The sequence below is a fragment of the Aquarana catesbeiana genome, linkage group LG06, assembly GCF_042186555.1.
Source record: "Aquarana catesbeiana isolate 2022-GZ linkage group LG06, ASM4218655v1, whole genome shotgun sequence".
NCBI classification, from domain to species: Eukaryota; Metazoa; Chordata; class Amphibia; order Anura; family Ranidae; genus Aquarana; species Aquarana catesbeiana.
The window spans coordinates 153,173,263-153,195,391 of record NC_133329.1 but is presented as its reverse complement, the minus strand read 5'-3'; the positions used below and the strand labels follow the sequence as shown (position 1 = coordinate 153,195,391).

Genomic DNA, 22,129 nt, shown 5'->3' with positions numbered 1-22,129 from the left:
GGTATCAATATAGCGGAGGATATATTGAACCCATATGATATATAGAAAAAAGAGGGGGGGGGAGAGAAGAGGGAGGAGGGGAGAAGAGGGGGGGGGGGGAGCAATCTGGGCGTACCTGCAATCCTGTAAGAAGCCTTAGTCATGACCACACCAAGCACACCATCTCTGAATGAGTCAGTCAACCCCATTGGACTCCAGTAGCCGTCATGTGTCGAGGGGTAGCTCCCCGTCTTCTAAGTTCTTGACAGCCTGCGAATTTTAAGGGTTGGGTCTGCCAGTTCTAGTAAGGCTATGTCCAAGCTAGAGGGTACATCTCTAGAGTCTGTGAAGTATTCAGTCCAGGGCGTCCAGACACCGATAAACCAGTCTCGGGGGCCCCAGCAGGTCGCTATCCAGTCCTCAGCCTCTCGGGCCACACTCACTCTTCCCGGGTAGGGACTCTGGACTGCTTCCAGTAAGTCGGAAGTAGGCGTCTGGCCGCGTTCAATAAATGGGACAGCATGCTTTTTTTTTTATATTGGCTGAGTGGAATCAGGGGGGATATGCAGGAAGAAGTGCATTGGAGAGAAAGGTACGTCTATTCCTGTTATGCTTTTTATTTGGTCCTTGACATCCTCCCAAAAGGGCAAGATTAGAGGACATTCCCACCATATATGAACAAGCGTACCTCTGTGTCCACAGCCTCGCCAGCAAAGCTCTGACCCGGAGGGATAGATACGTGCCATGTCTGCTGGTACCCGGTACCAGCGGGACATTATCTTTATAGTTTGTTTCTTGGGCTTTACAGTCTATAGAAGTGTGTGAGGTGGGATAGTTGAGAGTCAGTAAATTTCTGCCCTAGGTCTCGATCCCACCTCCGAATGTAGGCAGGTTTGGATTGATAGGCAGCAGAACCTAGGAGTTGGTACAATTCCGACACCATGTGAGGGATAGGTTCTTCATTTATGAAGAGGTGCTCAAATGGGGTGAGGGAAGAAGGATTTCTAACTGAGCAGCTGTGTATCTCGAAGTGGTGTAGTTGTCTATACCGCCAAATGTTTATTCGTGAGCCTTGATGTCTGGCCTCTAGGGCGTCAAAGCTCAGGAGTTTACCATCTTTCATGAGTTTGCCGCAGCTGGCGTCTCCATCCACCACCCAAGGCCCAAAAAAGGCCATCTGCTCACCTGGGTGGAACCACAGGAACCCACCCAGTGGTGCCAGCGGGGACACAGGGGAGGCTATTAAGAGCGGGTTGATCCAGTCCCAGACTGAGAGCACCTGGGCTGTCGGTGGGGAGGTAATTACGGATAGCCCTCTGTGTTCCCTGGGCAGCCACGGGGCATAGGATAAATTCCTGCCTGCCAGATATTTCTCCAGGGAGACCCAGAGTTTTGAGTGGGTGTGGAAAGGCCAGTTGAGTATTCTCGGGAGGACTATAGCACTATAGCTCGGTAATGCCGTCTTATGTCTGGGATCCCTAGGCCGCCTTCACGTTTTGGGCGCCTCAGCACCTTTATGGCTATTCTGGGTTTCCGTGCGTTCCATACAAACTCGGACAGCATGCTGGACAAACGGTCAAAAAAGAGCCTGGGTAGGGGTATTGGTAGCATCTGTAAGAAGAGTATGCGTGGCAATATGTTCATTTTTATAATGTTTACCCGCCCCAGCCATGTGAAGGCAGTCTGCGTCCATTGTGAGAGGTCCTTTTTGACCGCGGTAAGCAGCGGGGGGAAGTTGGCCGTGCACAGGGTGTCAAAGCGGTCCATAAGTTGCACGACTAAGTATCGCAGGGACGATTCGGCCCAGGTAAAAGGGGAAGGCAGCCAAGAGACTCGTGGTTGAGGGGGGCAAATGGATGGGAAGAATTTCAGACTTTGTGTAATTTTATTTTAAAATTGGAAAGTGACCCAAAGTGTGTGAGTTCCTTAATCAGGTTAGGCAAAGAGATCAGGGGGTCCGAGAGGTGGAATAAGACGTCATCGGCGTATGCCGAGAGCATGTGTTCCGCACTGCCAACTTGCAAACCCTTGATATCTTTACTGGTTTGCACAGTGCGGCGCAATGGCTCCAGCACTAGGGTGAATAAAAGGGGTGAGAGGGGACACCCCTGTCTCGTGACGTTCCTGATTGGGAAGCTAGATGTGCGGGTCCCGTTCACTTTAACCTGCGCACAAGTTGTAGAATATAGGGCCATGATCGATACCAGCATTCGTGGCCCTAGCCCCAGAAACCTAAGTACTGCTTTCAAATAGGACCAGTCAACACGGTCAAAACCTTTTTCCGCGTCTGTCAATAGTATTATGTAAGGTTGGGGATCTAAGCGGGTGCGGGCCCGGTGAATGAGCTGGATTGCTCTGAAGGAGTTGTCCCTAGCCTCTCTGCCTGCAATGAAACCTGTTTGGTCAGGGTGGACAATCCTAGGAATGAGGTGCTTAAGTCTGTTAGCTAAGATTTTTGCCAGGATTTTATGTCCAAATTGAGGAGGGAGATGGGTCGGTAGCTCTGGGGGACAGTGGGGTCCTTGCCCTCTCTCGGAATCACAGTGATGTGAGCCAAAAGTGCCTCTGGGGGGATGACCTTACCCCCTGCCACTGAGTTGAAATATCTGCACATGGGTGCCGCTAGATGGGGAAGGAAAGTTTTGTAGTATGCCTTAGTAAACCCATCTGGGCTGGGACTTTTCCCATTGGGCAAGGACTCCACTGTTGTACCACGTCAGTTTGGGTAATTGGTAGTTCCAGAGTGGAACATTGGTCTTCAGTGAGGGGGGGGGGGTGACACCGGCTGAGGTCTAGTATTCCTGGACTGCCTTTTCTCTGGTATCATGTAGTAGTCTTGAAACCCCGCAGCAATTTTAGAAGACTGCATCGTCAGTTCTCCGGAGGAGCGGTGTAATTTTTGTATGCATGCCTGTGCTTGCTTCTTCCTGAGTGCCCTGCGAGCATACGACCACACTTATTTCCCTGTTCATAAAATTTGTGGGACATGTATCTAAACTGTTTACAGGTAAAAGGCTCAAGAACAGTTCCCACAGCTCAGTTAATTTCTTCAGTGCCTCAGGGCCCCTGTTTGCCTTATGCTTGAGTTTGGCCTTTTGAAGAGCTGTGTGTACTCTTTGGAAGTCTGTCCGGTGTGCCTTCTTAAGTCTGGACCCCTGGGAGATCAGCTCTCCCCTGACCACTGCTTTATGGGCTTCCCATACTACGCCCTCAATGTCATCCATGGAATTTTCTCTAAATTAGAGGGTTAAGGTGTCAGTTACCCCCTTCACCACCACCACGTCGTCTAGCAAATTTTCTTTCAGCCTCCATGTCCAGGCCCTATGAGTGCCTGATGGTAGGGCGATAGTGATCGTGACTGGGGCATGGTCAGAGATGGTGATGTTGCCAATGGACGCAGATTGCAGGAGCTCTAGGGTAGCGTGGTCTACGTATATGTGGCCTATGAGTGTGTACAAATCATGTACCTTGAAATAGTAACTAAAATCTCAATCTGAGGGGTGTAGCACCCTCCAGCTATCTATCATGTGGTGAAATTGGAGTGTCTTGCAAAAGTGTTTGAGAAAGGCATAGGAGCGTGGGGGTCTTGCGTGGGTTATGTCGAGCAAGGGGTCTGGGCTGATATAGAAGTCTCCCCATAGGATCAAGAGGCCTTCTCTAAAGTTGGCCAGTTGCTCCAAAGTAGAGTCAATGAAGGTGAGTTGATTGGTGTTGGGGGCATAGATCATCGCAAACGTATACGTTTGTCCTGCGATACTGCCCTTCAGAAAGATGTATCTACCCAAGGGGTCTATTTTATTGTCGGTGGGCTGGAAGGGGCAAGACTTGTGTATTGCAATGGCCGTCCTCCTAGATTTAGATATCGGGGAGGTGCTGAGGAACCACTAATTAAAAAGGTGAGTAGGTAGCTTGGGAGGTGACTGGGGTGTGCAGTGGGTCTCCTGTAGGAAGACCACCTGCGTCTTTACCCGTTTTAGTTCCCACCATAGTTTGTTATGCTTTTGGGGAGCAGAGGCCTCTAACATTATGAGCTTACCTGTAAAGCAGCCATGGATAGGTCTGGAGACATTCGAGGTGGCAAGGTTGATGGTGTGCTTGGCGAGGGTGATGAAGTGGCAGGTGGCTCATGGGAGAGGGAGAGGGGGAAGGGGAAGGAGGGAAGGAGAAGAGAAGAGGTGTGGGGAAGAAAGAAGACCTGTAAAGCAAGTATCAGACATAACAAACCAAACAAAATGGCCGGAGCCATCTTAACATGTGAGTCATCTAAAGTTTGTGCTCGGGACCTCGTCCCCTATGGGGGGGGGGGACCCGATCACCGACTTGAGATCCCAATGGGGATCGGTTCCCAGAAAAGGGTGGCCTATGTGGGGTACGTGAGCCAACAAGGGGGGGGAAGGTGGTAGTGGGGGGGGGGTCTCCACTCCTGTCCACCACATCTAACAGTGTGCGGTAGAGGGAGGTGCGGGGGTATTCACCCTTAGCAGCTTCCTGGATAGTGTGGGTTTAGGTAGGTATGCTGCAAGTAGTCAGACTGCAACTAATGTGCATAGGTCCCCATCCTACTCTACCAATCAGGTAAACAAAAGGAAGTCCAAAATGTTGCATGAGGGTGCACCTGGAAATGTCTTGGTAGAATGCTAAATGTGCACCATCAAAGTCAAAGTAGGGCTTGCCACGCATTTTCTGCATAGTGCGGTCTTTTAGCGTGTATTTGTGTAACTTACATATGATGTCTTCACATCTTGGGATGGGGGCTTAAGAGCCCTGTGTGCCCAATCTATCTCAATGGTAGCTGTGGCAGGTAGCCCTGGTATTTCCTTAAAGATGCCCTCTAGGGTAGGAACAATTTCCTTAGCGACCGTCACTTCAGGTGAGCCTCTGATCCTGATGTTTGCCCTGCGGTTGCGATTCTCCATGTCATCCAATTGACAGAGCAGGGCCCCAATCTGATGGTCTTGTGCAGTACATTTGTCCTGCAGCATGGAGATAACTGGGAGGGTTTCCTCAAATCTGTGCTCCAGGGATTCCATTCTGCCCCCCAAGTGTGAGGTCAGCTTTGAGTTGCGCAATGTCCTCCTTGAGGGCCCTCTCCACTCTATCTGCAAATCGCTCCAGATCATTCCTGGTGGGGAGAGACCAAATATGGCGTCTAATGTTTACATCATCTAGAGGGTCGGGGGCTTCAGGGCCTCTATCTGGGGATGTGGGGGAGCCTGGGGAGGTAGGGGGGGCGGATTCACTCGCCAACCTCGGATGGTATAGGAGAGCTTGCAGGCTGTTGCAGCCGGGCGGTAGTGTTCTGTGAAGCCTTGGTTGATTTCTGGGCCTTCGCGGCCGGCGCCATCTTTGAAGCCTCACGGCTCTGCCTGCGGGTCCTGGGGAAGAAGGAAACCAGCTGTCCCTGCCTGGATCGGTCGTTCTGCGGTGGCTGCGAGGATGCCCGGCTCCTCTGGGACATGTTAGGAGTCGGCTGGGATAAGTATTTCCCTCGTAGCTGTGATATAGTGCGGTGGTGGGACGGAGCTGCAGAGACACATGTCCTCACTCCTCCATTGCCAGGACATGCCTCCAACTAGATGTTGTTGTTATTGATAACAAATTAATGATTTAACAAAAAGTGTTTGACATATCAATAGACAGTAGGGGCCAAAAATAATTGGGACAAGAATGAAAAATGCTGGGGTCAGAATGATAGTCTTTTCTATTTATTAACATTCAATTTGCAATAGTCATGAGCTGAAAATTGTGTGTGATTGATGAACCAAAAACTAAAACTATGTCCCTTTTTCATACACAGGCTGACCTCAGCCAGTGTGTCAGCCAGGAGTAGGCAGGGGTAAGTGTCTGTCAGCCAGGAGGTGGCCAGGCCCAGTAGCCCCACCCAATCCCAGGTGCCTCCCCTCCGCCTTACAAAAAAAAAGGCCAGGAAGGGGAGTAACGTGGAGGCAGCACTGGGCCTCGTTAAGGAGGCTAATGCGGCCCTGAACCCCCCCTGGATACTGACAAGGCCTATGGCTGCAATATAGCTGCCAAATTGCAGCAAATGGGGGAGGGCCAATGCCTCAACTGCGAAAAAATTATTTTTGAGGCCATTCATAAGGGGTTGAGGGGCCAAATGTCTGATAAAGTGCACTTATGTGCGCTTGCCCATCCTCCTCCTACCACAATTCTACCTCCAGAGACACAGCCTCCAAGGAAGGCTGCAGGGAAGTGTGGAGGGAAGGCTGCAGGGAAGACAAGAAAGTGATGGCCTGGGTTCAGTATGGTCTGACAGAAGATGCAGGCGGCTGTTCCTGATCTCTGGGAGTCCTGAACCAGATTATGCTGCCTTAAATATGGACTTCTCAGGCTACCAATTTTTATTTACAAAGAGCTGATGTGTGTCCTGGGTTACAAAGGCTTTGCAAATTCAAGCAGTTTCTCCAGCGTTGCCTTCTTCTTTATTTTGTTACTATGAGCCAGAATAAATGGATTTTTTTTATATGAAAATACTTGCCTATGTGTTTTTCTTCAAATAGGACAGTTTGTGAGTAGGCAGGTACATTTCCAAAATACAATGTCAAATTAACAAGGGACACCAACCAACCTTTCTGAGCTTTAAAAATACAAGATAATAATGGTGTTGTTGTTAACTTGACACACAAAAAAAATGATGGAGATCACTAGAAAATAATTTAAAAATAATCCAAAAAACAGGAGATCTTGATTTAAAAAAAAAAAAAGATGACTATAAAAAATAATTCTAAACATTATTATGGAGGTCTGGCTTTAAAAACAAAGATTATTCAGGAGATCACGAGAAATAAAGAAATTAGTTTGTCAGAACTCTGTGTGAATATCGGCAGCAAAACAAATTCATTATTCTAGCATTATAAAGAACAAAAGAATGCACTGCATTAAAAGATCCAATAATTTGCAGCGGGATGAATGTGCTATCTCCATTATGAAAGCTAGTTTTAAAAAAAGACTGAACGCTTCCGTCTCGTACTTGATTCTGAGCATGCGTGGTTTTTGCGTGTCAGAATTGCATACAGACGAACGGCTTTTCCGATAGAAACTTTTTCCGCCAGAAATGCAGCCAGCTAAAGTCCGATGGAGCATATACACGGTCGCATTTTCCGACCAAAAGCTCACATCGGTCTTTTATTGGTGGCATTTCCGATCATGTGTAAGCAGCATTAGAAAAATATTTCTGTTTATGCCAAAGCAGGAACAAAGGGAAACACTGCTACACATCAATTTATAAGAAAAATGAAAATTTGCAAATATATCCAAAAAAGGGCTGGTGAGTGGATATCCTGCGAGGTAGGGAATGTGTTTACACACATTGTTTCCAGATCCAGCCATCACCATCCAGATCAGGTGAAGATCATTCTATGCTGTTGGCATCTTTATGGGGAGGGGGTTTGCAGCGCCATATAATAAAAGTAGTATTTGCCTAAAAACTGGATTTATCTCTGCTGCATGGTCAAAACCTTTGCAAACATTTGTTCTTGCAAACAGACCATACAAAAAGATTAAAAATATGTTTATGCAAATTGTTTTGCATAGTAATACTAGATTGTGTGTTTTTTTTTTTTTTTTTTAAATGAAACTAAAATAGTTTAAGGTCAATTTAATTAGACATTTTTTTAAATGAATACATTTTTAAACTGAATACTTACCCCTATCAGCCATAACTTTTATGATCACCCACCTAGTATTGAGTAGGTCCCCCTTCTACCGCCGAAACAGACCCTTTTGCAACTAAAACAGCCTGGACCCAATGAGGCATGAGGGCCTCTAGACCTCTCAGGCTTTACTGTGGTATCTGGCAAGAATCCATCAGTAACAGATACTTTAGGTCCTGTAGGTTGCGAGGTGGGGCCTCCATGGATTGGACTTGTTTTTCCAGGACATCCCACAGATGCTCAATAGAATTGAGATCTGGAAAAATTGGCAGCCAAGTCCACTTCTCAAATTTGTGTGTTCTTCAATCCATTCTTCAACCATTTCTTTTGCCGTGCAGCAGGGCACAACATCCTGCTGAAAGAGGCTACTGCCATCAGGGAATACAGTTTCCATGAACGGTGGTCAGCAACAATGTTTAGGTAGATGATACATGTCATGTAACATCCACATGAATGGCAGGATGCAAGGTTTCCCAGCAGAATCTTGCCCAAAGTATTACACTGCCTCCGCCGGCTTGCCTTTTTCTCATACTCCTGGTGCCATCTCTTTCTGTTAGGCAGCATCTTGCCATCCACACGATGTAACAGAAAATGTGATTCATCAGTCCAGGCCACCTTTTTCCACAGCTCCATAGTCCAGTTCTAATGCTAACGTGCCCACTGTAGGCACTTTTGACTGTGGACACAGGTCAGCATGGGCACCCTGACCAGTCTGCAACTATGCAGCCCTATGCAACAAACTGTGATACCCATTTTTCTTTTGCTTTCAACACATCAACTTCAGGGACAACATGTTTACTTGCTACCTAATATAGCTCACATAATTCAGATGCCATCGTAACGAGACAATCAATGTAATTCACTTACCTGTCAGTGGTCATAAAGTTATGGGTGTATACAGTGCCTTGAAAAAGTATTCATAGCCCTTGAAATTTTCCACATTTTGTCATGTTACAACCAAAAACGTAAATGTATTTTATGTGATATACCAACACAAAGTGGCACATAATTGTGAAGTGAAAGGGAAATGATAAATGGTTTTCACATTTTTTTTTTTACAAATAAATATCGGAAAAGTGTGGCCTGCATTTGTATTCAGCCCCCTTTAGGCTGGGTTTACACTGGAGCACAGAGCGGCTCACAGCAGGAGTCCAGTGCGTCTCCATTCACCGTTTCAGGTCCGATTTCAGCCCGAATTTTTGGCTGAATTCGGATCTGAAATGGACCAAAAGATGCTGCGGAGATGTGTAAATTGGCTCAATAGAGAGCCGGTCACAATCTCCTGCTATGCAAATTGGATGCGGGGAAACCAAGGGACTCATCTCCACAACCGTGGCCGGTGGTTGTGGGGGGGCTTATCAGAATCTGGAAGCCCCCTTGAAGAAGGGAGCCTCCAGATCCTGGCCTCCCCATGTGAATGAGTATCGGGTACATAGTACCCCTACCCATTTACCAAAGAAGTGTACAAAAAGTAATAATGTTTTTGACAAGTCCTTTATTAAAAAATGTAAAAATAGTGTCCCTCAATGTAAATCCATTGTCAATCACGCCGCCTGCTGCCCTGAAAAATAAAAAAAATGAATGCTCAGCCGCCTGGGGAATGCCTGCTCTGCCCTTTGACATTTCTTATACAGGTAAGGGGTGGGGCCACCTGGTTATGTCACCTGGTGGCCTTGCCCATTCTGACATCACAGACCCAGCATGCACTAGTGCGTGATGTCAGAAGGGGAGGTGCCACCGGGTTACGTTGCCAGGTGGCCCCGCCCCTTAAGTATATAAGAAATGTCAAAGCGCAGAGCAGGCATTCAGTGTGAGATCTCCCAGAAGGCCGAGCGTTTTTTTTTTTGGAAGGCGTGATTGAAGATGGATTTACGTTGAGGGACACTTTTTTTAAAATATTTTTTAATAAAGGATTTGTCAAAAACCTGTCTTTTGTTTATTACTTTTTTGGTGAATGGGTAGGGATACAACGTGCCTGATACTCATTCACTTCTTAAAGGGGGGCTTCCAGATTTTGATAAGCCCCCCGCCCGCAGACCCCCAGAAGCACTGGCCACCGTTGTGGGGATGAGGCCCTTGTCTCCATCAATATGGGGACAAGGTGCTTTGGGGTGGGGGGGAGATTTTGAGGGGGACCCTACGCTGGTTTTTATTTTTTTTTATTTGGCGTGGGGTTCCCCTTAAAATCCATACCAGACCCAAAGGGTCTGAGTCGGTAATGGGAGCGGGCACCAGCCCCCCCCCCCAACCAAAAGGTACCAAATGTGGTGGTGGGGGGGGTGGTGAGGAGGTTAGGCAGACAACAAGCGGAGGTTCCCCTTTTGGCTGGAGCTCCGCTTTAATATATTTTCCCAGGATTTTGTTAGATTTACTGCATTATGTTTTCCAATCCATTGCTTCTATTATATTATGTCACACTTTAATGGTGTAAGTGGGAAGAATTATGCCCCATAGTTGGTGTCTACACCATCAATAGAGCCAGTGGGGAATTAGTGTCTCATCGTTGGTGTCAGTGGGAGGAGAAATGCCCCATGGTTGATGTCAGTGGGAGGAGGAGTAGTGCCGTATGGTTGGTGTCAGTGGGAGGGGAAGTGCCCCTATGGTTGGTGTCAGTGGGAGGGGAAGTGCCCCTATGGTTGGTGTCAGTGGTAGGAGTAGTGCCGTATGGTTGGTGTCAGTGGGAGGAGTAGTGCCGTATGGTTGGTGTCAGTGGGAGGAGTAGTGCCCCTAGGGTTGGTGTCAGTGGGAGGAGAAGTGCCCCTAGGGTTGGTGTCAGTGGGAGGAGAAGTGCCCCTATGGTTGGTGTCAGTGGGAGGAGTAGTGCCGTATGGCTGGTGTCAGTGGGAGGAGTAGTGCCGTATGGCTGGTGTCAGTGGGAGGAGTAGTGCCCCTAGGGTTGGTGTCAGTGGGAGGAGAAGTGCCCCTATGGTTGGTGTCAGTGGGAGGAGAAATGCCCCATGGTTGATGTCAGTGGGAGGAGGAGTAGTGCCGTATGGTTGGTGTCAATGGGAGGAGAAGTGTCCCAGGGTTAGTGTCAGTGGGAGGAGTAGTGCCGTATGGTTGGTGTCGGTGGGAGGAGTAGTGCCGTATGGCTGGTGTCAGTGGGAGGAGTAGTGCCCCGATGGTTGGTGTCAGTGGGAGGAGTAGTGCCCGATGGTTGGTGTCAGTGGGAGGAGTAGTGCCCCGATGGTTGGTGTCAGTGGGAGGAGAAGTGCCCCTAGGGTTGGTGTCAGTGGGAGGAGTAGTGCCCCTAGGGTTGGTGTCAGTGGGAGGAGAAGTTTCCCATGGTTGGTGTCAGTGGCAGGAGAAGTGCCCCTATGCTTGGTGTCAGCGGGAGGAATAGTTGATGTTATGGGGAAGAAAAGCTCCCCGTAGATGTGGTGAAGATCAGCAGAGAGCCGCATGTGTCCCTTGGTGATTACATAAGCATACCTCCCAACTTTTTGAGATGGGAATGAGGGACACCTATCAGCAAAAGTATTCAGGCATAGGACACACCCCTTGTCACGCCCTCTTTAAGGAAAATTGTACAAAAAAACCAAGATTGGTTAAACCCACATGTGCTTTTTTTTACCACTACTATTCCTTTCTATTGGCTTTTGGAATTTACAAATGCAGCAATTTAGAAATCAGATGAAAGGTTTAGCGCTGGAAAACACTTTTTGATCGATATAGATGTATAGATAAAAAGTGCATTTTATATCAGACCAAAATGAGGGACAGATGAGGAGGACAGAGGGACATTGCTCCAAATCAGGGACAGTTGGGAGCTATGTCTATGATCCTGGCTCCTCTCCAACTCATGCCAAGCTGGCAGTCGCGCTGACTTCTTTTCGGTCCTTCCAGCACTAGGCGGCGCTGTGACAGCCGGCAGCCCCGACATTTAGAGGGAAGATAGAAGAAGGGGCGCAGGTGAGGAGTGCTCGCTCCGTGTGCGGACATGTGGGGGGAGGGGTATGCAGTGTCCCGGGTCCCTTTGTCACAATGCAATGTGATATGGGGAGAGGGGGGGGGTGTCACCGCTCTGGGGGGTGCCGGGACACGGCGGTGTGTAGTCACCCGGTGTCCTCCCACATATGGTGGGGGGGATTTCCCGGGATATTGTCGCTCCTCTCCTGTGTGGGGAAATGTGCGGACTCTGTCCGGTGTAAACTTCCCGAGTCCTCATGGTGGGAGGAGATGTGATATCCGGCCCGGGCTCGGTGTATGGAGGAGATTTCTACCCTCTGTGATACGAGGAGTGAACCATGTACCCTGATAATGGGGGGGGGGGGGGGGGCACACGGCTTCCCCCTCTCCCCTCAATGGTCTGATCCACCTGCCTAGTACTATGAGGCCCAGTGTTGGGGTTCAGGACACATTGGGGTACACCACAAGAATTCAGTGTTTTGCTGAGGTGTCGGGGGCTGCCATTCTGTACAAATCAATGACAGACTTCATGTAAATACACACTAAGGCTCCATTCACACTTCATGTTTTCTGAACACCACAGGAAATGGGCTTCACACTTGCACTGCCAATAACTGGTGAAGGCGTCCCAGACGCTGTTAGCAGACGCACAACACACACACTTGAAAACACAAGCAGGACAGCGAGTTGCCACCACACAAAGGTGTGACTGCGTCCCAAGGCCTTGCTAACATGGGGGGATTACATACATGCTCTGTGCAGGTCATGTACTCTGCAAAAACTTGTTGCTCTGTCTCTTTATTATTATATTCTTTTGTGTCCAAATACCAGTGAGTGTGACGGTCTCCCAGTATTAGATTTTGGGAGTTTGAAAACTTTGAGCGCAGTATTTTGGTATACCAACACTCCTGTAATCTCCAGCAATGACCAAGGCCTAAGCATGGGTGCTCAACCTGCTGTCCTCCGGAAGTTGCAAAACTACAAGTCCCATGAGTCATTGCAAGGCTAACAAGTATGACTCTCAAAGGCTGAGGCATGATGGGTCTTTTAATTCTGCAACAGCTGGAGGGCCACAGGTTGACCACTAAGGATGAGCTCCAGCGTGTTTGCGCAGCCTACGTGCACAGCCTGCCAGGAAGTCTGCACTAATCACAGGCAGTGAGACATTGTCCCGATGTGCAGCTGCAGAGATCGGGAAATGCCTCACTGCCTGTGGCTAGCGCAGCGCAGTGCCGACTTCCTGGCGGGCTGTGCACGTGGGCTGTGTGAACCCGCCAGAGCTCATCCTTATTGAGCACCCATTAGCCCAAGGCAGGGGTCTCCAAACTATGGCCCTCCAGTTGCCAAGGAACTACAATTCCCCTCATGTCTCTGAATGTCATAGTTTTGCAACTCCTCATGGGACGCAGTAGTTCTGCAACAGCTGGAGGGCCATAGCATGAAAATCCCTGGCCCAAGGGCTTGTTCATTTCCCTCTGAAAAACAATCTGCATTTGGCTTGTTCGTTAGAGAGCATTTGACAGACAGTGAAGGGCGTTGTATTGCCTCCTAACCATTTGCTTTAACCCCTTGAACCCCACACTAGTGCACTGCAACCACATGCATTGCATGCAGGTATGGGGTGCTGGCAGAGCAGTCCCATTCATTTGAAAGGTCTTGTTCAGTGGGTACTATGCCTGCTAAAAGTGACAAGGGGTATAATCCCTGCTGTGTGCACCCTTGGCTGCTGCCACTGGAGCGGTTGGAGGGTGTTAAAAGTGTGGCTTAACCACCGGGTTTTACTGCCCCATAACCACTAGTGTGAAGGAGCCCATACAGGAAAAGATGAATCCCTGAATGGTCACATGAGGGGCGCTCATCCATTCCTGTACATGTGTAACCTCTCAGATGAGCGTTAACATGCATAAAGCCTTATGTCAGCCTGTCACTGATTTGTACAGACTGCTGACCCTGGCTGTATGCCAACACCTATGATTCCCAGGCTGGGAAATCTGTTGAATTCTTGTGGTGTACGCCTGAATGTATCCATGTCGAGAGGAGTTCTAATACTTGACCAGCACAGGATTCGCTTGGTGTCCTATGCTCAGGTGGCACCTTATTGATGCTGGATATTACGGGGCTCTACTTCTGAGAGTTTCAGCTCTCATGCAGTGAAGAGATTCTGTTATTTATCCCCCCCCCTTATAGTCTCTTGTCCAGTCACTATACCCCTTGTGTTGTGTGAATAGAATACAAGGATTTTTGTGAATGGACAAAGGGGGGGATGTACAACAGAATCCAGAACTTTCAGTCACAACGCCAGAGGAAGAACACTGTGGTGTTGATTTACTAAAACTGGAAAGTGCAAAATCTGGTGCAGCTCTACATAGGAACCAATCAGCTTCCATGTTTCTTTGTCAAAGCTTAATTGAACAAGCTGAAGTCAGAAGCTGATTGGCTACCACACACAGCTGCACTAGGTTTTGCACTCTCCAGCTTTTAGTAAATCAACCCCTGTGAGTTATATCCGGCATCACAGAAGATAGGATTTGTACAGTAAACAGCAGCCATTCAGGCATTTGATAGTCATCATTAGAGGTAACCTTTTTGTCTTGTCCTGTTCCAAAAAAAGTTTTCCTGAAATTCCACTGAAACTTTGTCAAGATTCAAAAAATGTCAGATTCGAAAAGCCATGGAATAAAATCTGGTTGGACGAGAACTGGTACTCTTTACTGATCACTGTGGTGTCATATTCTTGTCATTTCCCCAGAGACAACAGAAGTCTGCCACAGGAATGCAGGAAATGATCCTTTTATAGAAACTTCTGGGACTGTTGCCACAGAGCTTTCAGAAGTAGAAATGTAAAGGTTCACTTTAACAATACTAAAAAAAATCTAGGATTTTTTTTATCATTACTCAAGAATAGATCACATGCAAATGCAATCAGACTGGTTTTTAGCTGTAATGTTTCCTGTCATGCAGAATCATAACAATTATACAGTCTCAGGGGGTGACTATTTACCAGAAATATGTGTTATGTGCACCCCAGGGGGTTATGTCTGCTTATTATATACACTTCAGCAGAGTTCTCAGTATGTTGTTCAAAAAGCGTTTGTAGTCAGAGTCAGGATACTGGAGGAGACGTAACCCCAACTATGGCGACCTGAGGTATGCCGCATGTGAGAGTAAGCTTAAAAGAGGGCATACCCCGGGTATGAAATATGGAAAAAATTGGGAATGGGCGGGAGGGAACCCGGAAATGCTAGCCGACACGTACGTAGGGGAGGAGGGGGGATTATATGGCCTCGACTTCTACAAATACAGGCTAGCCAATGGCCAACCTTCTAACTTGTAGTCAGAGTCAGGATACTGGAGGAGACGTAACCCCGACTATGGCGACCTGAGGTGTGCCTCATGTGAGAGTAAGCTTAAAAGAGGGCATACCCGGGTATGAAATATGGAAAAAATTGGGAATGGGCGGGAGGGAACCCGGAAATGCTAGCCGACAAGTACGTAGGGGAGGAGGGGGGATTATATGGCCTCGACTTCTCCTACAAATACAGGCTAGCCAATGGCCAACCTTCTAACTTGTAGTCAGAGTCAGGATACTGGAGGAGACGTAACCCCGACTATGGCAACCTGAGGTGTGCCATGGTCGCCCGTGAGAGTAAGCTTAAAAGAGGGCAAAAGACACCAACTAGGTACAGTAAGTGAAATTTAATGAAAAAACATGACAAATAATTAATCCAACAAAGTAGCAAAATCACGTTTAACCCCTTCCCGCCGACCGTACGCAGATATGCGTACTCGGCTTTCCGGGGTTATACCGGGATGATGCCCGCAGCTGCAGGCATCATCCCGGTACCGTTGTTTACAGCGGGCGATCAGCTACCCGTGTATAACAACCGATGCAGCTAAAAGCCGCTCCGCTGTTATACCGGAGGAGCGGGAGGGGACATCCCCCCCTCCCGCCGCCTCCCGCCGCTGTTACCGGGCCTCCCGTGCGATCGGGAGGCCCGGTGTCTGTTCGGCTGCCTTCGGCGGCTGGGGGCGGGCTGGAACGAAGCTGCAAGCGGCTTCGTTCCAGCCTTCTTGTTGTAAACGCGGAAGCGTCGTCATGACGTCACTTCCCGTTTACTCGGCTGCCAATGGCGCCGAATTTAAAAAAGTACACAGTATTCAGAATCGCCGTTTTCGGCGATCTGAATACTTTGAAGTGTAAAGGAGGGATGGGGGGTCTTTTAGACCCCCATCCCTCCATAAAGAGTACCTGTCACCACCTATTACTGTCACAAGGGATGTTTACATTGCTTGTGACAGCAATAAAAGTTAAAAAAACATTTTTAAACACAATTTATAAAGTACAAAAATAAATAAAAAAAAAAAAAAATTTTTAAAGTGCCCCTGTCCCCTCGAGCTCGCGCAGCGAAGAAAACGCATACGGAAGTCGCGCCCGCATATGTAAACGGTGTTCAAACCACACATGTGAGGTATCGCCGCGATCGTCAGAGCGAGAGCAATAATTCTAGCCCTAGACCTCCTCTGTAGCTCAAACCTGGTAACCGTAAAAAATTTTTAAAGCGTCGCCTATGGAAATTCATAGGTACCGTAGTTCGTCGCCATTCCACGAGTGCGTGCAATTATAAAGGGTGACATGTTTGGTATCTATTTACTCGGCGTAACATCATCTTTCACATTATACAAAAAAATTGGGGTAACTTTACTGTTTGGATTTTTTAAAATTCATGAAAGTGTCACTTTTCCAAAAATTTGCGTTTAAAACACCGCTGCACAAATACCGTGTGATAAAAAATATTGCAACAATCGCCATTTTATTCTCTAGATTCTCTGCTAAAAAAAAATATATAATGTTTGGGGGTTCTAAGTAATTTTCTAGCAAAAAATACGGATTTTAACTTGTAAACACCAAATTTCAAAAATAGGCTTAGTCATAAAAGGGTTAACCTCCACATGGGGATCAGGAATGTACCAATGATTGCCAGCATCCCATGTATTTGATGACATGGGATGGGACCCCCTGCTTGGATGCCGCAGATACTGCCCCAATCCTGAAAGAATGGTCCGTAAACTGTTTCGGGTCCAGCCCAAGTTCGCAATCAGAATCCTGATATGTGAGATAAACTGACTGCAGTAGGGAAGGGAAGCACGGGCTATCGGGAAGGGCTGCTAAAAACATGGCGGCAAGCTGATCCAAGACCTCCACTGGACACCAGACAGCCTTGGTCCTAAAATAATTGATCACAAAACCCTGACCTGTCTGCTAATTCCTGTTGTTGGGGAGTTGAAGTTCATAATGTTCAGGAAACCTGGTAAGACTACCCTTGAGGAGTACTGGTGCGTTAAGACCAGTTTGGGATACCTCCCCGGGTCTGAGAAAACCAAAGTAACTAGGGAAGACCGCTGCCTTGAGGACCAAGCTGGGACCCAACCCAAAGGGTGAAAGGGACAACAAATCTGCTAGATCACAGAACATCTGACCGGAGATAGGCAGGTGTGTCACCCCTGGCTTCCCCTGCGTTTTCTGGATACCCTTTGAGTAGGGCTTTAATAGGATGAGCTGCAAAAAAGGATGGTCTTTCAGGATGGAGAAGTGAAAAGAAGTGCTGAATACCTGAAAGGTATAGCTTAATGGTGTTAAATGACACTGACAATTTGTCATGACAATAGGCCATGAAAGTCATCATGTACTTAAAGCGGGGTTCCACCCAAATTTTGAACAATATCTGTATGTATTCTCTTCCTTGCCTAGATGCTGACATGCCGTTTAAAAAAATTTAAATCGCTGTAATTACCTTTTATTTTTCTATTCTTCTTTGCACTTCCTGGTTCTCCTCCCGTGGGAGTAGGTGTGTTTCTAGCCTCTCCCAGACTCCGCACAGTCTCCTGGGAGCTAGTCTCAGGCTTCCCAGGATGCCACTGAGCATGTGCGGGAACGAGCGGTGAATGCTGGGAGCACAGCATTCACCGCATCCAGGAAATAAATGCTTGTGGGCTTCAAATGCCCACAATGAAGATGGAAACCGCCTGCGGTGAATAATATAAGTTATTCTTTCCGACGAAATCTGACACAGGCGGACATATTACACACAATATGTGAGTATGTAATACTGCGAAGAAAAGTTTGTGAATGAACTAAAAAAAAAAAAAAAAAACCATAGATAGGTGGACCCCCGCTTTAACATCCCCCGCCCATTTGCAGGGATAGAGAAACATAAAGCCACAGAAACACCTCCATGCTGTCTTGTATGCCTTGAGCGTGTTCCTTGATAGTGACGTATAAACCAGGATGGGTGCCTGAACCCTGAGTGCGTCTAATCCAACGTCAGTAGGGCAAACGGTGGAACCGGCCTGCCCACCCAATCCGCTTCTGGATGCTGTTAGAAGAAAAGCTGGAAATCAGCACGAGATAATGCATCAGCAGCCACATTATATACCCCACTAACTCCCCTTGGAAATGAAAATTATACCTGAGGCCCAACCACGTCAACCTGCGCATGAACGACATTACCAGGAGAGACCCGGATCTACCCTTATTGATAATCTCAGCAGTGGCTGCGTTATCGGTGAAGAAAACCACTGTATATCAAGACCAAGAGGGTTCTCAGGTGATAGCCACAGGCACAATCGGATAAATGTCAAAAAGTGCTGATGGCTGGGCAAACCTGGGAATGTCCGATAACTGGCGATCATGCGGACAGTATCTAAGGTGATGCCTAAAAAGGTAATCACAGTGGAAGGCCCATCAATCTTATGGGCAGCTAAGGGGACGTTCAGATCCGATCCATGAACAATTCAGTGAGTGCTACGAGGTGTTTGGGAGGCTGTGCCGGGCTTTCTAATAACAAGAAGTCATCCAAGTAATGAATGACCTTGCCACACCCCATCTGAGAAGACAAAACCCAATTGAGAGCTGAGGCAAACATATCGAAGAGCCAAGGACTGCTCTTGGAGCCAAATGTTAACATGGTAGCAAAGCAATAATGCTCCCGCCATTTGAACCCATGCTATTGCCAGAGAGATGGTTTGATGGGGAGCAGTTTGAAGGCATCCGAAATGTCGGCTTTAGACAACCATGTGCCCTGACCCGTCTGTAAAATATGCTGGATGGTAGAGCTGCACGATTCTGGCCAAAATGAGACTCACTATTTTTTTTGCTTAGAATAAAAAGATCACGATTCTCGCAACGTAAAATCTTTCACCTTATACAAAAAAAATTGGGCTAACTACTGGTTAGAAAGACCGCTGCCCGCTGACCACGGATATAAACAAAGCGGCGATCGCAGCTAGTAAGCATGAGATTGTGGATTTTTTTTTTTTCCAATCTCATGCTTTTCAGCCTGGAGGAGAGATGTGGGGTATTATTGACCTGTCACGAACGATTCCTATTACAAGGGATGGTTACATTCCTTGTAATAGGAATAAAATTGATAAAATTATATATATATATATATATATATATATATATATATATAAGAAAGTGTAAAAAAAATAAAGTAAAACAATAAATAAAATAATTTAAAATGCCCCTGTCCCCGGTAGCTGGCGCTCAGAAGCGAACAATCATGTAAGTCCCGCCCACATATGTAAACGCTGTTAATGTGAGGTATTGCCGCATGAGTTAAAGTGCAAGCAACAATTCTAGCACTAGACCTCCTCTGTAACGCTAAACATATAACCTGTAAAAAATTTTAAAGCGTTGCCTATGGAGATTTTTAAGTACCGAAGTTTGGCGTCATTCCATGACTGTGCGCAATTTTAAAGCGTGACATGTTGGGTGTTTATTTACTCGGCGTAACATCATCTTTCACATTATACAAAAAAATGGGCTAACTTTACTGTTTTATTTTTTAAATCATTTTTTCCCCCAAAAAAAAACACGTTTGAAAAATTGTTGCGCAAATACCGTGCGAGATAAAAAGTTGCAATGACCGCCATTTTATTCCCTAGGGTGTCTGCTAAAATATATAAAATGTTTGGGGGTTCTGAGTAATTATCTAGCAAAAAAATGATGATTTTTACATGTAGGAGAGGAGTGCCAGAATGGGTCCGGTATGGAAGTAATTAAAGACACATGCTCCACACTGGTAGATGGCTGTGGCTGAGATGGGTTTGAAAAGAAGTGTCTAAACAACTCAATTTTCCTGGCTCTGGCCGGGAATGGAATGCCCCAGCGTTGGAGCTCAGCAATAAGTGTAGGGATAGTCCAATTCCTCAAGGATGGAGTGCTTTCGTGCTCTGAGCCCCTGACTGGCGTAGGAGGAATGAAGGCAAATTCGTCACTCTCCGACACGTGTGACGTGTTCCAATCTGTGGAAAAACCAACTGGATATAGTCAGCCCAACCACCAACCATGCCCTAAGCCTCAACTATCCTAAAATGGTGCTGAAAGAAAATAAAAAACAGCGTGTAAGTAACATTAATGACCGTGACCCCCTACGTGAGGGTGGCGCGAGCCCGAGTAAGCTGTTGCACGCAGAGACAGGCAGTTAAAAATGAACACTCAGGGCTTGGTACTTCCAGACCTTGGTAGGCAGGAATAGGAATGTATATGACATGCAACGTATGACGTATGATGCGCAGGCGAGAAGATTGCAAATGTTACAACCGTTAAAAACGAAACCTCAGCCCGCAGGGATCTGTAGACGTGACAGATCCTGGTATGTATTGCCGCTAGCTATGACCCCTGGAAGAAAAGACACACAGAACACACCTTGCTTTTCCTGAATAAAAAGTGTAGAATCCACCTGTAACAACACCATGACGTATGTACTGAATCAAAATGATGGAAAATACAAGATGAAAAAAGCAACCTAACAATGACATGCCGATCAAAAGGAAAACCACCTGACCAGAGTGAATGTGAGCTCTGTGGTGGGAGAACAAAAGGTGCAGCTGTGGTGAAAAGCAACCGTGACCGACTGTGTTTTTTTTTTTTTTTTTTTTTAAACCAGCGGTAGGATAATCCAGGCTGAGCATCCCCTGATCCATCTGTGACATGGTGCCGAACATACGGGATAGTGGCAGCCCAAGAGGGCTAACGTGGCCACCAAGCTGTGGAACTAACAGACTCAGCAGCCTGCCTGAGCAATTGAACTTGAACTGAGGATCCTGGTGCAGGTGAGGCCCAGAGCAACCCCATGACATACCAAACCACACTGGATTGTAAGAAAAGCAATGAAGGAGTTTCATAAAATGCTGACAGGACTATGGTGACTGGATAAAACAGTAATCAACAATTGAACGTGTCTGACCAGACTGCAACATGTGACATGTGCTAACTATGCGTGATAGTGGCAGCCCGTGAGGCTGCATGAGGCCCCTAGCTGTGGAACTAAAAGTCTCAACAGGCAGGCTATGGTGCAGCAGAACCTGTCACAACCACCCATACCAATCCTAGTGACACAGCGTTCGTGAACCCCTGATAGCAAGCGCCTGTATGCCTCCTCCCTCTGCTCCTGCCAACCTGGTCCCAGACCTACCTTAACCAAACCGCTGCGACAATTTGTAGCAATACCCGTAATGGAACTTGAGTGACCGAGCCCCAGCTGAGAAGAGTAGGAGATGAGAGGAGTGTCCTCCCTGACCATAAGCCCACCGTCCGATACTCGGGAAAACCGATACCTATATGGACCTGGATAAAAGCAATATGTCAGACCTGAGCTACCTCCACAGACCCCCAGATATGCCGAATGAAGAGCTGATCGTCCATGCTGTTGCCAGACGCCGTCCTAAGCCTGCCCCGGAACCGGAACTGACACGTCGACTGCTGTCCTACCCGGAAATGCTAGCCGATGAGTACGTAGGGGAGGAGGGGGGATTATATGGCCCGACTCCTCCTACAAATACAGGCTAGCCAATGGTCAGCCTTCTAACATATCTAAAGCCAACATTTTATTAGATTTGGGTAGAATAGGGAAAGATTAAAGCGGTATTAAACCCAACAGTAAAAATTTAATATATTGCAGGTTACCAATCAGATGTGGCTGCATTAGTTTTCTTTTTTAGGCTTTTTCCCTCTGTTTTCACCTCATGATCTGACCAATATCCCCCCCGCAATCTGGATGAAGGAGCACATGGGGCACCTTTTGGACAGCAGCATTGTCATTCTGGGGGGAAGGAAGTGTTGACTAGCAGATTTAAATACACTAACAAATTGAAGCCATATTCCAGCCTAAACTTTTTAAGCAGTTACAGCAAACATTTATTTTCTTTTGGGATAAAGGTTTTACATAAATAAAAAAAAAAGATAATTGTAAGTACCCCTCTCCATGTTTAATGATTTGTCTCAACCCTCTAACTGCTACTTTTTCTCTTGAAAATCAACTGACTCCTTGGCACCAGGTGAAAAAAAGATAGCCTAAAAAGGAAAATGTATGCAGCCTATACATCTAAGAATTAGTAAGCTGCAATATGATTGCTTTTGGGTTTAATATCACTTTAACCCTTTTGCTGTCAGGCCCGTACGCTGTACTGTATGGACCTGACAGTTACACACATTCCTGGTGAATGCAGTCACTGTTATTGTGTGTAAATCTGACAAGCAGACTCCTGCCTGTCAGGTGAATGTATTC

At 47.1% G+C, this 22,129-nt stretch overlaps 1 protein-coding gene across 1 annotated transcript in view; it reads left to right on the top strand.

Annotated features, from left to right (window-relative positions):
- The first annotated feature begins 11,484 nt into the window (after positions 1-11,484).
- ZC3H7A (zinc finger CCCH-type containing 7A) overlaps positions 11,485-22,129 on the top strand; it is a 166,257-nt gene continuing 155,612 nt past the window's right edge. Inside the window, exon 1 of the mRNA XM_073591074.1 lies at positions 11,485-11,561. The gene's annotated coding sequence lies outside the window, so the exon portion shown is untranslated. The remainder of the gene's footprint in view (positions 11,562-22,129) is intronic.